Genomic DNA, 13067 nt, shown 5'->3' with positions numbered 1-13067 from the left:
CCGCCTCGACATGTTTTATAAACCATTATGTAACTTATGACCCGTTGATGACAGAGAAACGAGCTTTAAACTGTCTGAACCACGGGAGTCCCGGTTTTCCGAGGCACTTTGAATGTTGCATGTACGACGATGGAGGGCCCTTACCCAAACCGCCCCTGCGTCCTCTCCCCCACATGAAGTTTTTATTTATCTATGAATTTACAAAAATACAAGATACAAAATCTCGTAGAGGTAAACATTATCACCCGCAGAGGACTCTGTCATCATCAGTCTTTTAACTGTCACATTATCTAAAGAACAGACACCGTTTTATTACTGTAACCTTGTTATAACTGTGCTTCTCCCGCTTTGAGTTCCTATTGGATTATAAGGCACCACGTGACCCGGAAGAGTCAGTGAGACACGTTTGCCGCATTCGTTTCTTTAAGATTAAATACTTTGCAGTGATCTGTCGCGTTTTCTTTGACTGTCGATCATGGTGTTTTACTCTGATTTCTCGGACCGTCCTGAAACTGTAATTTTAGTATTTTGTCAGACCCGTCATTGAGAACAGCTACGCGGCTAATGACCCCCTCACTTCCAAGCCATGAAAGGTATCGCTTCTCGGCCTTTTGGCTAAGATCAAGTGTAGTATCTGTTCTTATCAGTTTAATATCTGATACGTCCCCTACCCGGGGACCATATATTAAATTGATTTTTGGAACAGGGAGATGGAATAGGGGCTTGCTCCGTCCACTCCACGCATCGACCTGGTATTGCAGTATTTCCAGGAACGGTGCACTCCCTCCTGAATATGTTGAAAATTAATTTTTATTAGAAGATTTTTTTATGACTATTGTCCGTGATGTGTCCGTTTGCATCGTGTTGTGTCGACATTTAGATTTAAGAACATGTTCTGATGATTTTTTTATATACTTGATTTTTGTTTTGGTGCATTTTCACTTTTTTCAGTGTCTATAAATCTGGTTTAAAACCACCCAGGCGTCGCAGCGATGCCGCCTCGACATGTTTTATAAACCATTATGTAACTTATGACCCGTTGATGACAGAGAAACGAGCTTTAAACTGTCTGAACCACGGGAGTCCCGGTTTTCCGAGGCACTTTGAATGTTGCATGTACGACGATGGAGGGCCCTTACCCAAACCGCCCCTGCGTCCTCTCCCCCACATGAAGTTTTTATTTATCTATGAATTTACAAAAATACAAGATACAAAATCTCGTAGAGGTAAACATTATCACCCGCAGAGGACTCTGTCATCATCAGTCTTTTAACTGTCACATTATCTAAAGAACAGACACCGTTTTATTACTGTAACCTTGTTATAACTGTGCTTCTCCCGCTTTGAGTTCCTATTGGATTATAAGGCACCACGTGACCCGGAAGAGTCAGTGAGACACGTTTGCCGCATTCGTTTCTTTAAGATTAAATACTTTGCAGTGATCTGTCGCGTTTTCTTTGACTGTCGATCATGGTGTTTTACTCTGATTTCTCGGACCGTCCTGAAACTGTAATTTTAGTATTTTGTCAGACCCGTCATTGAGAACAGCTACGCGGCTAATGACCCCCTCACTTCCAAGCCATGAAAGGTATCGCTTCTCGGCCTTTTGGCTAAGATCAAGTGTAGTATCTGTTCTTATCAGTTTAATATCTGATACGTCCCCTACCCGGGGACCATATATTAAATTGATTTTTGGAACAGGGAGATGGAATAGGGGCTTGCTCCGTCCACTCCACGCATCGACCTGGTATTGCAGTATTTCCAGGAACGGTGCATTCCCTCCTGAATATGTTGAAAATTAATTTTTATTAGAAGATTTTTTTACGACTATTGTCCGTGATGTGTCCGTTTGCATCGTGTTGTGTCGACATTTAGATTTAAGAACATGTTCTGATGATTTTTTTATATACTTGATTTTTGTTTTGGTGCATTTTCACTTTTTTCAGTGTCTATAAATCTGGTTTAAAACCACCCAGGCGTCGCAGCGATGCCGCCTCGACATGTTTTATAAACCATTATGTAACTTATGACCCGTTGATGACAGAGAAACGAGCTTTAAACTGTCTGAACCACGGGAGTCCCGGTTTTCCGAGGCACTTTGAATGTTGCATGTACGACGATGGAGGGCCCTTACCCAAACCGCCCCTGCGTCCTCTCCCCCACATGAAGTTTTTATTTATCTATGAATTTACAAAAATACAAGATACAAAATCTCGTAGAGGTAAACATTATCACCCGCAGAGGACTCTGTCATCATCAGTCTTTTAACTGTCACATTATCTAAAGAACAGACACCGTTTTATTACTGTAACCTTGTTATAACTGTGCTTCTCCCGCTTTGAGTTCCTATTGGATTATAAGGCACCACGTGACCCGGAAGAGTCAGTGAGACACGTTTGCCGCATTCGTTTCTTTAAGATTAAATACTTTGCAGTGATCTGTCGCGTTTTCTTTGACTGTCGATCATGGTGTTTTACTCTGATTTCTCGGACCGTCCTGAAACTGTAATTTTAGTATTTTGTCAGACCCGTCATTGAGAACAGCTACGCGGCGAATGACCCCCTCACTTCCAAGCCATGAAAGGTATCGCTTCTCGGCCTTTTGGCTAAGATCAAGTGTAGTATCTGTTCTTATCAGTTTAATATCTGATACGTCCCCTACCCGGGGACCATATATTAAATTGATTTTTGGAACAGGGAGATGGAATAGGGGCTTGCTCCGTCCACTCCACGCATCGACCTGGTATTGCAGTATTTCCAGGAACGGTGCACCCCCTCCTGAATATGTTGAAAATTAATTTTTATTAGAAGATTTTTTTACGACTATTGTCCGTGATGTGTCCGTTTGCATCGTGTTGTGTCGACATTTAGATTTAAGAACATGTTCTGATGATTTTTTTATATACTTGATTTTTGTTTTGGTGCATTTTCACTTTTTTCAGTGTCTATAAATCTGGTTTAAAACCACCCAGGCGTCGCAGCGATGCCGCCTCGACATGTTTTATAAACCATTATGTAACTTATGACCCGTTGATGACAGAGAAACGAGCTTTAAACTGTCTGAACCACGGGAGTCCCGGTTTTCCGAGGCACTTTGAATGTTGCATGTACGACGATGGAGGGCCCTTACCCAAACCGCCCCTGCGTCCTCTCCCCCACATGAAGTTTTTATTTATCTATGAATTTACAAAAATACAAGATACAAAATCTCGTAGAGGTAAACATTATCACCCGCAGAGGACTCTGTCATCATCAGTCTTTTAACTGTCACATTATCTAAAGAACAGACACCGTTTTATTACTGTAACCTTGTTATAACTGTGCTTCTCCCGCTTTGAGTTCCTATTGGATTATAAGGCACCACGTGACCCGGAAGAGTCAGTGAGACACGTTTGCCGCATTCGTTTCTTTAAGATTAAATACTTTGCAGTGATCTGTCGCGTTTTCTTTGACTGTCGATCATGGTGTTTTACTCTGATTTCTCGGACCGTCCTGAAACTGTAATTTTAGTATTTTGTCAGACCCGTCATTGAGAACAGCTACGCGGCGAATGACCCCCTCACTTCCAAGCCATGAAAGGTATCGCTTCTCGGCCTTTTGGCTAAGATCAAGTGTAGTATCTGTTCTTATCAGTTTAATATCTGATACGTCCCCTACCCGGGGACCATATATTAAATTGATTTTTGGAACAGGGAGATGGAATAGGGGCTTGCTCCGTCCACTCCACGCATCGACCTGGTATTGCAGTATTTCCAGGAACGGTGCACCCCCTCCTGAATATGTTGAAAATTAATTTTTATTAGAAGATTTTTTTACGACTATTGTCCGTGATGTGTCCGTTTGCATCGTGTTGTGTCGACATTTAGATTTAAGAACATGTTCTGATGATTTTTTTATATACTTGATTTTTGTTTTGGTGCATTTTCACTTTTTTCAGTGTCTATAAATCTGGTTTAAAACCACCCAGGCGTCGCAGCGATGCCGCCTCGACATGTTTTATAAACCATTATGTAACTTATGACCCGTTGATGACAGAGAAACGAGCTTTAAACTGTCTGAACCACGGGAGTCCCGGTTTTCCGAGGCACTTTGAATGTTGCATGTACGACGATGGAGGGCCCTTACCCAAACCGCCCCTGCGTCCTCTCCCCCACATGAAGTTTTTATTTATCTATGAATTTACAAAAATACAAGATACAAAATCTCGTAGAGGTAAACATTATCACCCGCAGAGGACTCTGTCATCATCAGTCTTTTAACTGTCACATTATCTAAAGAACAGACACCGTTTTATTACTGTAACCTTGTTATAACTGTGCTTCTCCCGCTTTGAGTTCCTATTGGATTATAAGGCACCACGTGACCCGGAAGAGTCAGTGAGACACGTTTGCCGCATTCGTTTCTTTAAGATTAAATACTTTGCAGTGATCTGTCGCGTTTTCTTTGACTGTCGATCATGGTGTTTTACTCTGATTTCTCGGACCGTCCTGAAACTGTAATTTTAGTATTTTGTCAGACCCGTCATTGAGAACAGCTACGCGGCGAATGACCCCCTCACTTCCAAGCCATGAAAGGTATCGCTTCTCGGCCTTTTGGCTAAGATCAAGTGTAGTATCTGTTCTTATCAGTTTAATATCTGATACGTCCCCTACCCGAGGACCATATATTAAATTGATTTTTGGAACAGGGAGATGGAATAGGGGCTTGCTCCGTCCACTCCACGCATCGACCTGGTATTGCAGTATTTCCAGGAACGGTGCACCCCCTCCTGAATATGTTGAAAATTAATTTTTATTAGAAGATTTTTTTACGACTATTGTCCGTGATGTGTCCGTTTGCATCGTGTTGTGTCGACATTTAGATTTAAGAACATGTTCTGATGATTTTTTTATATACTTGATTTTTGTTTTGGTGCATTTTCACTTTTTTCAGTGTCTATAAATCTGGTTTAAAACCACCCAGGCGTCGCAGCGATGCCGCCTCGACATGTTTTATAAACCATTATGTAACTTATGACCCGTTGATGACAGAGAAACGAGCTTTAAACTGAACCACGGGAGTCCCGGTTTTCCGAGGCACTTTGAATGTTGCATGTACGACGATGGAGGGCCCTTACCCAAACCGCCCCTGCGTCCTCTCCCCCACATGAAGTTTTTATTTATCTATGAATTTACAAAAATACAAGATACAAAATCTCGTAGAGGTAAACATTATCACCCGCAGAGGACTCTGTCATCATCAGTCTTTTAACTGTCACATTATCTAAAGAACAGACACCGTTTTATTACTGTAACCTTGTTATAACTGTGCTTCTCCCGCTTTGAGTTCCTATTGGATTATAAGGCACCACGTGACCCGGAAGAGTCAGTGAGACACGTTTGCCGCATTCGTTTCTTTAAGATTAAATACTTTGCAGTGATCTGTCGCGTTTTCTTTGACTGTCGATCATGGTGTTTTACTCTGATTTCTCGGACCGTCCTGAAACTGTAATTTTAGTATTTTGTCAGACCCGTCATTGAGAACAGCTACGCGGCTAATGACCCCCTCACTTCCAAGCCATGAAAGGTATCGCTTCTCGGCCTTTTGGCTAAGATCAAGTGTAGTATCTGTTCTTATCAGTTTAATATCTGATACGTCCCCTATCCGGGGACCATATATTAAATTGATTTTTGGAACAGGGAGATGGAATAGGGGCTTGCTCCGTCCACTCCACGCATCGACCTGGTATTGCAGTATTTCCAGGAACGGTGCACCCCCTCCTGAATATGTTGAAAATTAATTTTTATTAGAAGATTTTTTTACGACTATTGTCCGTGATGTGTCCGTTTGCATCGTGTTGTGTCGACATTTAGATTTAAGAACATGTTCTGATGATTTTTTTATATACTTGATTTTTGTTTTGGTGCATTTTCACTTTTTTCAGTGTCTATAAATCTGGTTTAAAACCACCCAGGCGTCGCAGCGATGCCGCCTCGACATGTTTTATAAACCATTATGTAACTTATGACCCGTTGATGACAGAGAAACGAGCTTTAAACTGAACCACGGGAGTCCCGGTTTTCCGAGGCACTTTGAATGTTGCATGTACGACGATGGAGGGCCCTTACCCAAACCGCCCCTGCGTCCTCTCCCCCACATGAAGTTTTTATTTATCTATGAATTTACAAAAATACAAGATACAAAATCTCGTAGAGGTAAACATTATCACCCGCAGAGGACTCTGTCATCATCAGTCTTTTAACTGTCACATTATCTAAAGAACAGACACCGTTTTATTACTGTAACCTTGTTATAACTGTGCTTCTCCCGCTTTGAGTTCCTATTGGATTATAAGGCACCACGTGACCCGGAAGAGTCAGTGAGACACGTTTGCCGCATTCGTTTCTTTAAGATTAAATACTTTGCAGTGATCTGTCGCGTTTTCTTTGACTGTCGATCATGGTGTTTTACTCTGATTTCTCGGACCGTCCTGAAACTGTAATTTTAGTATTTTGTCAGACCCGTCATTGAGAACAGCTACGCGGCGAATGACCCCCTCACTTCCAAGCCATGAAAGGTATCGCTTCTCGGCCTTTTGGCTAAGATCAAGTGTAGTATCTGTTCTTATCAGTTTAATATCTGATACGTCCCCTATCCGGGGACCATATATTAAATTGATTTTTGGAACAGGGAGATGGAATAGGGGCTTGCTCCGTCCACTCCACGCATCGACCTGGTATTGCAGTATTTCCCGGAACGGTGCACCCCCTCCTGAATATGTTGAAAATTAATTTTTATTAGAAGATTTTTGTACGACTGTTGTCCGTGATGTGTCCGTTTGCATCGTGTTGTGTCGACATTTAGATTTAAGAACATGTTCTGATGATTTTTTTATATACTTGATTTTTGTTTTGGTGCATTTTCACTTTTTTCAGTGTCTATAAATCTGGTTTAAAACCACCCAGGCGTCGCAGCGATGCCGCCTCGACATGTTTTATAAACCATTATGTAACTTATGACCCGTTGATGACAGAGAAACGAGCTTTAAACTGTCTGAACCACGGGAGTCCCGGTTTTCCGAGGCACTTTGAATGTTGCATGTACGACGATGGAGGGCCCTTACCCAAACCGCCCCTGCGTCCTCTCCCCCACATGAAGTTTTTATTTATCTATGAATTTACAAAAATACAAGATACAAAATCTCGTAGAGGTAAACATTATCACCCGCAGAGGACTCTGTCATCATCAGTCTTTTAACTGTCACATTATCTAAAGAACAGACACCGTTTTATTACTGTAACCTTGTTATAACTGTGCTTCTCCCGCTTTGAGTTCCTATTGGATTATAAGGCACCACGTGACCCGGAAGAGTCAGTGAGACACGTTTGCCGCATTCGTTTCTTTAAGATTAAATACTTTGCAGTGATCTGTCGCGTTTTCTTTGACTGTCGATCATGGTGTTTTACTCTGATTTCTCGGACCGTCCTGAAACTGTAATTTTAGTATTTTGTCAGACCCGTCATTGAGAACAGCTACGCGGCGAATGACCCCCTCACTTCCAAGCCATGAAAGGTATCGCTTCTCGGCCTTTTGGCTAAGATCAAGTGTAGTATCTGTTCTTATCAGTTTAATATCTGATACGTCCCCTACCCGGGGACCATATATTAAATTGATTTTTGGAACAGGGAGATGGAATAGGGGCTTGCTCCGTCCACTCCACGCATCGACCTGGTATTGCAGTATTTCCAGGAACGGTGCACCCCCTCCTGAATATGTTGAAAATTAATTTTTATTAGAAGATTTTTTTACGACTATTGTCCGTGATGTGTCCGTTTGCATCGTGTTGTGTCGACATTTAGATTTAAGAACATGTTCTGATGATTTTTTTATATACTTGATTTTTGTTTTGGTGCATTTTCACTTTTTTCAGTGTCTATAAATCTGGTTTAAAACCACCCAGGCGTCGCAGCGATGCCGCCTCGACATGTTTTATAAACCATTATGTAACTTATGACCCGTTGATGACAGAGAAACGAGCTTTAAACTGAACCACGGGAGTCCCGGTTTTCCGAGGCACTTTGAATGTTGCATGTACGACGATGGAGGGCCCTTACCCAAACCGCCCCTGCGTCCTCTCCCCCACATGAAGTTTTTATTTATCTATGAATTTACAAAAATACAAGATACAAAATCTCGTAGAGGTAAACATTATCACCCGCAGAGGACTCTGTCATCATCAGTCTTTTAACTGTCACATTATCTAAAGAACAGACACCGTTTTATTACTGTAACCTTGTTATAACTGTGCTTCTCCCGCTTTGAGTTCCTATTGGATTATAAGGCACCACGTGACCCGGAAGAGTCAGTGAGACACGTTTGCCGCATTCGTTTCTTTAAGATTAAATACTTTGCAGTGATCTGTCGCGTTTTCTTTGACTGTCGATCATGGTGTTTTACTCTGATTTCTCGGACCGTCCTGAAACTGTAATTTTAGTATTTTGTCAGACCCGTCATTGAGAACAGCTACGCGGCTAATGACCCCCTCACTTCCAAGCCATGAAAGGTATCGCTTCTCGGCCTTTTGGCTAAGATCAAGTGTAGTATCTGTTCTTATCAGTTTAATATCTGATACGTCCCCTATCCGGGGACCATATATTAAATTGATTTTTGGAACAGGGAGATGGAATAGGGGCTTGCTCCGTCCACTCCACGCATCGACCTGGTATTGCAGTATTTCCAGGAACGGTGCACCCCCTCCTGAATATGTTGAAAATTAATTTTTATTAGAAGATTTTTGTACGACTGTTGTCCGTGATGTGTCCGTTTGCATCGTGTTGTGTCGACATTTAGATTTAAGAACATGTTCTGATGATTTTTTTATATACTTGATTTTTGTTTTGGTGCATTTTCACTTTTTTCAGTGTCTATAAATCTGGTTTAAAACCACCCAGGCGTCGCAGCGATGCCGCCTCGACATGTTTTATAAACCATTATGTAACTTATGACCCGTTGATGACAGAGAAACGAGCTTTAAACTGTCTGAACCACGGGAGTCCCGGTTTTCCGAGGCACTTTGAATGTTGCATGTACGACGATGGAGGGCCCTTACCCAAACCGCCCCTGCGTCCTCTCCCCCACATGAAGTTTTTATTTATCTATGAATTTACAAAAATACAAGATACAAAATCTCGTAGAGGTAAACATTATCACCCGCAGAGGACTCTGTCATCATCAGTCTTTTAACTGTCACATTATCTAAAGAACAGACACCGTTTTATTACTGTAACCTTGTTATAACTGTGCTTCTCCCGCTTTGAGTTCCTATTGGATTATAAGGCACCACGTGACCCGGAAGAGTCAGTGAGACACGTTTGCCGCATTCGTTTCTTTAAGATTAAATACTTTGCAGTGATCTGTCGCGTTTTCTTTGACTGTCGATCATGGTGTTTTACTCTGATTTCTCGGACCGTCCTGAAACTGTAATTTTAGTATTTTGTCAGACCCGTCATTGAGAACAGCTACGCGGCGAATGACCCCCTCACTTCCAAGCCATGAAAGGTATCGCTTCTCGGCCTTTTGGCTAAGATCAAGTGTAGTATCTGTTCTTATCAGTTTAATATCTGATACGTCCCCTACCCGGGGACCATATATTAAATTGATTTTTGGAACAGGGAGATGGAATAGGGGCTTGCTCCGTCCACTCCACGCATCGACCTGGTATTGCAGTATTTCCAGGAACGGTGCACCCCCTCCTGAATATGTTGAAAATTAATTTTTATTAGAAGATTTTTTTACGACTATTGTCCGTGATGTGTCCGTTTGCATCGTGTTGTGTCGACATTTAGATTTAAGAACATGTTCTGATGATTTTTTTATATACTTGATTTTTGTTTTGGTGCATTTTCACTTTTTTCAGTGTCTATAAATCTGGTTTAAAACCACCCAGGCGTCGCAGCGATGCCGCCTCGACATGTTTTATAAACCATTATGTAACTTATGACCCGTTGATGACAGAGAAACGAGCTTTAAACTGAACCACGGGAGTCCCGGTTTTCCGAGGCACTTTGAATGTTGCATGTACGACGATGGAGGGCCCTTACCCAAACCGCCCCTGCGTCCTCTCCCCCACATGAAGTTTTTATTTATCTATGAATTTACAAAAATACAAGATACAAAATCTCGTAGAGGTAAACATTATCACCCGCAGAGGACTCTGTCATCATCAGTCTTTTAACTGTCACATTATCTAAAGAACAGACACCGTTTTATTACTGTAACCTTGTTATAACTGTGCTTCTCCCGCTTTGAGTTCCTATTGGATTATAAGGCACCACGTGACCCGGAAGAGTCAGTGAGACACGTTTGCCGCATTCGTTTCTTTAAGATTAAATACTTTGCAGTGATCTGTCGCGTTTTCTTTGACTGTCGATCATGGTGTTTTACTCTGATTTCTCGGACCGTCCTGAAACTGTAATTTTAGTATTTTGTCAGACCCGTCATTGAGAACAGCTACGCGGCTAATGACCCCCTCACTTCCAAGCCATGAAAGGTATCGCTTCTCGGCCTTTTGGCTAAGATCAAGTGTAGTATCTGTTCTTATCAGTTTAATATCTGATACGTCCCCTACCCGGGGACCATATATTAAATTGATTTTTGGAACAGGGAGATGGAATAGGGGCTTGCTCCGTCCACTCCACGCATCGACCTGGTATTGCAGTATTTCCAGGAACGGTGCACCCCCTCCTGAATATGTTGAAAATTAATTTTTATTAGAAGATTTTTTTACGACTATTGTCCGTGATGTGTCCGTTTGCATCGTGTTGTGTCGACATTTAGATTTAAGAACATGTTCTGATGATTTTTTTATATACTTGATTTTTGTTTTGGTGCATTTTCACTTTTTTCAGTGTCTATAAATCTGGTTTAAAACCACCCAGGCGTCGCAGCGATGCCGCCTCGACATGTTTTATAAACCATTATGTAACTTATGACCCGTTGATGACAGAGAAACGAGCTTTAAACTGTCTGAACCACGGGAGTCCCGGTTTTCCGAGGCACTTTGAATGTTGCATGTACGACGATGGAGGGCCCTTACCCAAACCGCCCCTGCGTCCTCTCCCCCACATGAAGTTTTTATTTATCTATGAATTTACAAAAATACAAGATACAAAATCTCGTAGAGGTAAACATTATCACCCGCAGAGGACTCTGTCATCATCAGTCTTTTAACTGTCACATTATCTAAAGAACAGACACCGTTTTATTACTGTAACCTTGTTATAACTGTGCTTCTCCCGCTTTGAGTTCCTATTGGATTATAAGGCACCACGTGACCCGGAAGAGTCAGTGAGACACGTTTGCCGCATTCGTTTCTTTAAGATTAAATACTTTGCAGTGATCTGTCGCGTTTTCTTTGACTGTCGATCATGGTGTTTTACTCTGATTTCTCGGACCGTCCTGAAACTGTAATTTTAGTATTTTGTCAGACCCGTCATTGAGAACAGCTACGCGGCTAATGACCCCCTCACTTCCAAGCCATGAAAGGTATCGCTTCTCGGCCTTTTGGCTAAGATCAAGTGTAGTATCTGTTCTTATCAGTTTAATATCTGATACGTCCCCTATCCGGGGACCATATATTAAATTGATTTTTGGAACAGGGAGATGGAATAGGGGCTTGCTCCGTCCACTCCACGCATCGACCTGGTATTGCAGTATTTCCAGGAACGGTGCACCCCCTCCTGAATATGTTGAAAATTAATTTTTATTAGAAGATTTTTGTACGACTGTTGTCCGTGATGTGTCCGTTTGCATCGTGTTGTGTCGACATTTAGATTTAAGAACATGTTCTGATGATTTTTTTATATACTTGATTTTTGTTTTGGTGCATTTTCACTTTTTTCAGTGTCTATAAATCTGGTTTAAAACCACCCAGGCGTCGCAGCGATGCCGCCTCGACATGTTTTATAAACCATTATGTAACTTATGACCCGTTGATGACAGAGAAACGAGCTTTAAACTGTCTGAACCACGGGAGTCCCGGTTTTCCGAGGCACTTTGAATGTTGCATGTACGACGATGGAGGGCCCTTACCCAAACCGCCCCTGCGTCCTCTCCCCCACATGAAGTTTTTATTTATCTATGAATTTACAAAAATACAAGATACAAAATCTCGTAGAGGTAAACATTATCACCCGCAGAGGACTCTGTCATCATCAGTCTTTTAACTGTCACATTATCTAAAGAACAGACACCGTTTTATTACTGTAACCTTGTTATAACTGTGCTTCTCCCGCTTTGAGTTCCTATTGGATTATAAGGCACCACGTGACCCGGAAGAGTCAGTGAGACACGTTTGCCGCATTCGTTTCTTTAAGATTAAATACTTTGCAGTGATCTGTCGCGTTTTCTTTGACTGTCGATCATGGTGTTTTACTCTGATTTCTCGGACCGTCCTGAAACTGTAATTTTAGTATTTTGTCAGACCCGTCATTGAGAACAGCTACGCGGCGAATGACCCCCTCACTTCCAAGCCATGAAAGGTATCGCTTCTCGGCCTTTTGGCTAAGATCAAGTGTAGTATCTGTTCTTATCAGTTTAATATCTGATACGTCCCCTACCCGGGGACCATATATTAAATTGATTTTTGGAACAGGGAGATGGAATAGGGGCTTGCTCCGTCCACTCCACGCATCGACCTGGTATTGCAGTATTTCCAGGAACGGTGCACCCCCTCCTGAATATGTTGAAAATTAATTTTTATTAGAAGATTTTTTTACGACTATTGTCCGTGATGTGTCCGTTTGCATCGTGTTGTGTCGACATTTAGATTTAAGAACATGTTCTGATGATTTTTTTATATACTTGATTTTTGTTTTGGTGCATTTTCACTTTTTTCAGTGTCTATAAATCTGGTTTAAAACCACCCAGGCGTCGCAGCGATGCCGCCTCGACATGTTTTATAAACCATTATGTAACTTATGACCCGTTGATGACAGAGAAACGAGCTTTAAACTGTCTGAACCACGGGAGTCCCGGTTTTCCGAGGCACTTTGAATGTTGCATGTACGACGATGGAGGGCCCTTACCCAA

The 13067-nt window shown here is 41.9% G+C and overlaps 1 long non-coding RNA gene and 13 other non-coding genes across 14 annotated transcripts in view; all 14 read left to right on the top strand.

Moving 5' to 3' along the window:
* LOC144462592 (uncharacterized) overlaps positions 1 to 13067 on the top strand; it is a 49406-nt gene that overhangs the window by 10533 nt on the left and 25806 nt on the right. The gene's annotated exons all lie outside the window — the stretch shown is intronic.
* Positions 596 to 786, top strand: LOC144462650 (U2 spliceosomal RNA). Its single transcript, XR_013490894.1, has one exon. It is a non-coding gene; the product is annotated as a U2 spliceosomal RNA (small nuclear RNA).
* LOC144462651 (U2 spliceosomal RNA) lies at positions 1591 to 1781 on the top strand. The gene has a single exon (XR_013490895.1). It is a non-coding gene; the product is annotated as a U2 spliceosomal RNA (small nuclear RNA).
* On the top strand, positions 2586 to 2776 carry LOC144462646 (U2 spliceosomal RNA). Its single transcript, XR_013490889.1, has one exon. It is a non-coding gene; the product is annotated as a U2 spliceosomal RNA (small nuclear RNA).
* LOC144462645 (U2 spliceosomal RNA) lies at positions 3581 to 3771 on the top strand. Its single transcript, XR_013490888.1, has one exon. It is a non-coding gene; the product is annotated as a U2 spliceosomal RNA (small nuclear RNA).
* On the top strand, positions 4576 to 4766 carry LOC144462660 (U2 spliceosomal RNA). The gene has a single exon (XR_013490904.1). It is a non-coding gene; the product is annotated as a U2 spliceosomal RNA (small nuclear RNA).
* LOC144462625 (U2 spliceosomal RNA) lies at positions 5567 to 5757 on the top strand. The gene has a single exon (XR_013490869.1). It is a non-coding gene; the product is annotated as a U2 spliceosomal RNA (small nuclear RNA).
* Positions 6558 to 6748, top strand: LOC144462653 (U2 spliceosomal RNA). Its single transcript, XR_013490897.1, has one exon. It is a non-coding gene; the product is annotated as a U2 spliceosomal RNA (small nuclear RNA).
* On the top strand, positions 7553 to 7743 carry LOC144462644 (U2 spliceosomal RNA). The gene has a single exon (XR_013490887.1). It is a non-coding gene; the product is annotated as a U2 spliceosomal RNA (small nuclear RNA).
* Positions 8544 to 8734, top strand: LOC144462624 (U2 spliceosomal RNA). Its single transcript, XR_013490868.1, has one exon. It is a non-coding gene; the product is annotated as a U2 spliceosomal RNA (small nuclear RNA).
* Positions 9539 to 9729, top strand: LOC144462643 (U2 spliceosomal RNA). The gene has a single exon (XR_013490886.1). It is a non-coding gene; the product is annotated as a U2 spliceosomal RNA (small nuclear RNA).
* Positions 10530 to 10720, top strand: LOC144462642 (U2 spliceosomal RNA). The gene has a single exon (XR_013490885.1). It is a non-coding gene; the product is annotated as a U2 spliceosomal RNA (small nuclear RNA).
* On the top strand, positions 11525 to 11715 carry LOC144462623 (U2 spliceosomal RNA). The gene has a single exon (XR_013490867.1). It is a non-coding gene; the product is annotated as a U2 spliceosomal RNA (small nuclear RNA).
* On the top strand, positions 12520 to 12710 carry LOC144462641 (U2 spliceosomal RNA). Its single transcript, XR_013490884.1, has one exon. It is a non-coding gene; the product is annotated as a U2 spliceosomal RNA (small nuclear RNA).

Source organism: Epinephelus lanceolatus, chromosome 3 (genome assembly GCF_041903045.1).
Source record: "Epinephelus lanceolatus isolate andai-2023 chromosome 3, ASM4190304v1, whole genome shotgun sequence".
Classification (NCBI taxonomy): domain Eukaryota; kingdom Metazoa; phylum Chordata; class Actinopteri; order Perciformes; family Serranidae; genus Epinephelus; species Epinephelus lanceolatus.
This window is presented reverse-complemented; position numbering and strand designations above follow the sequence as displayed.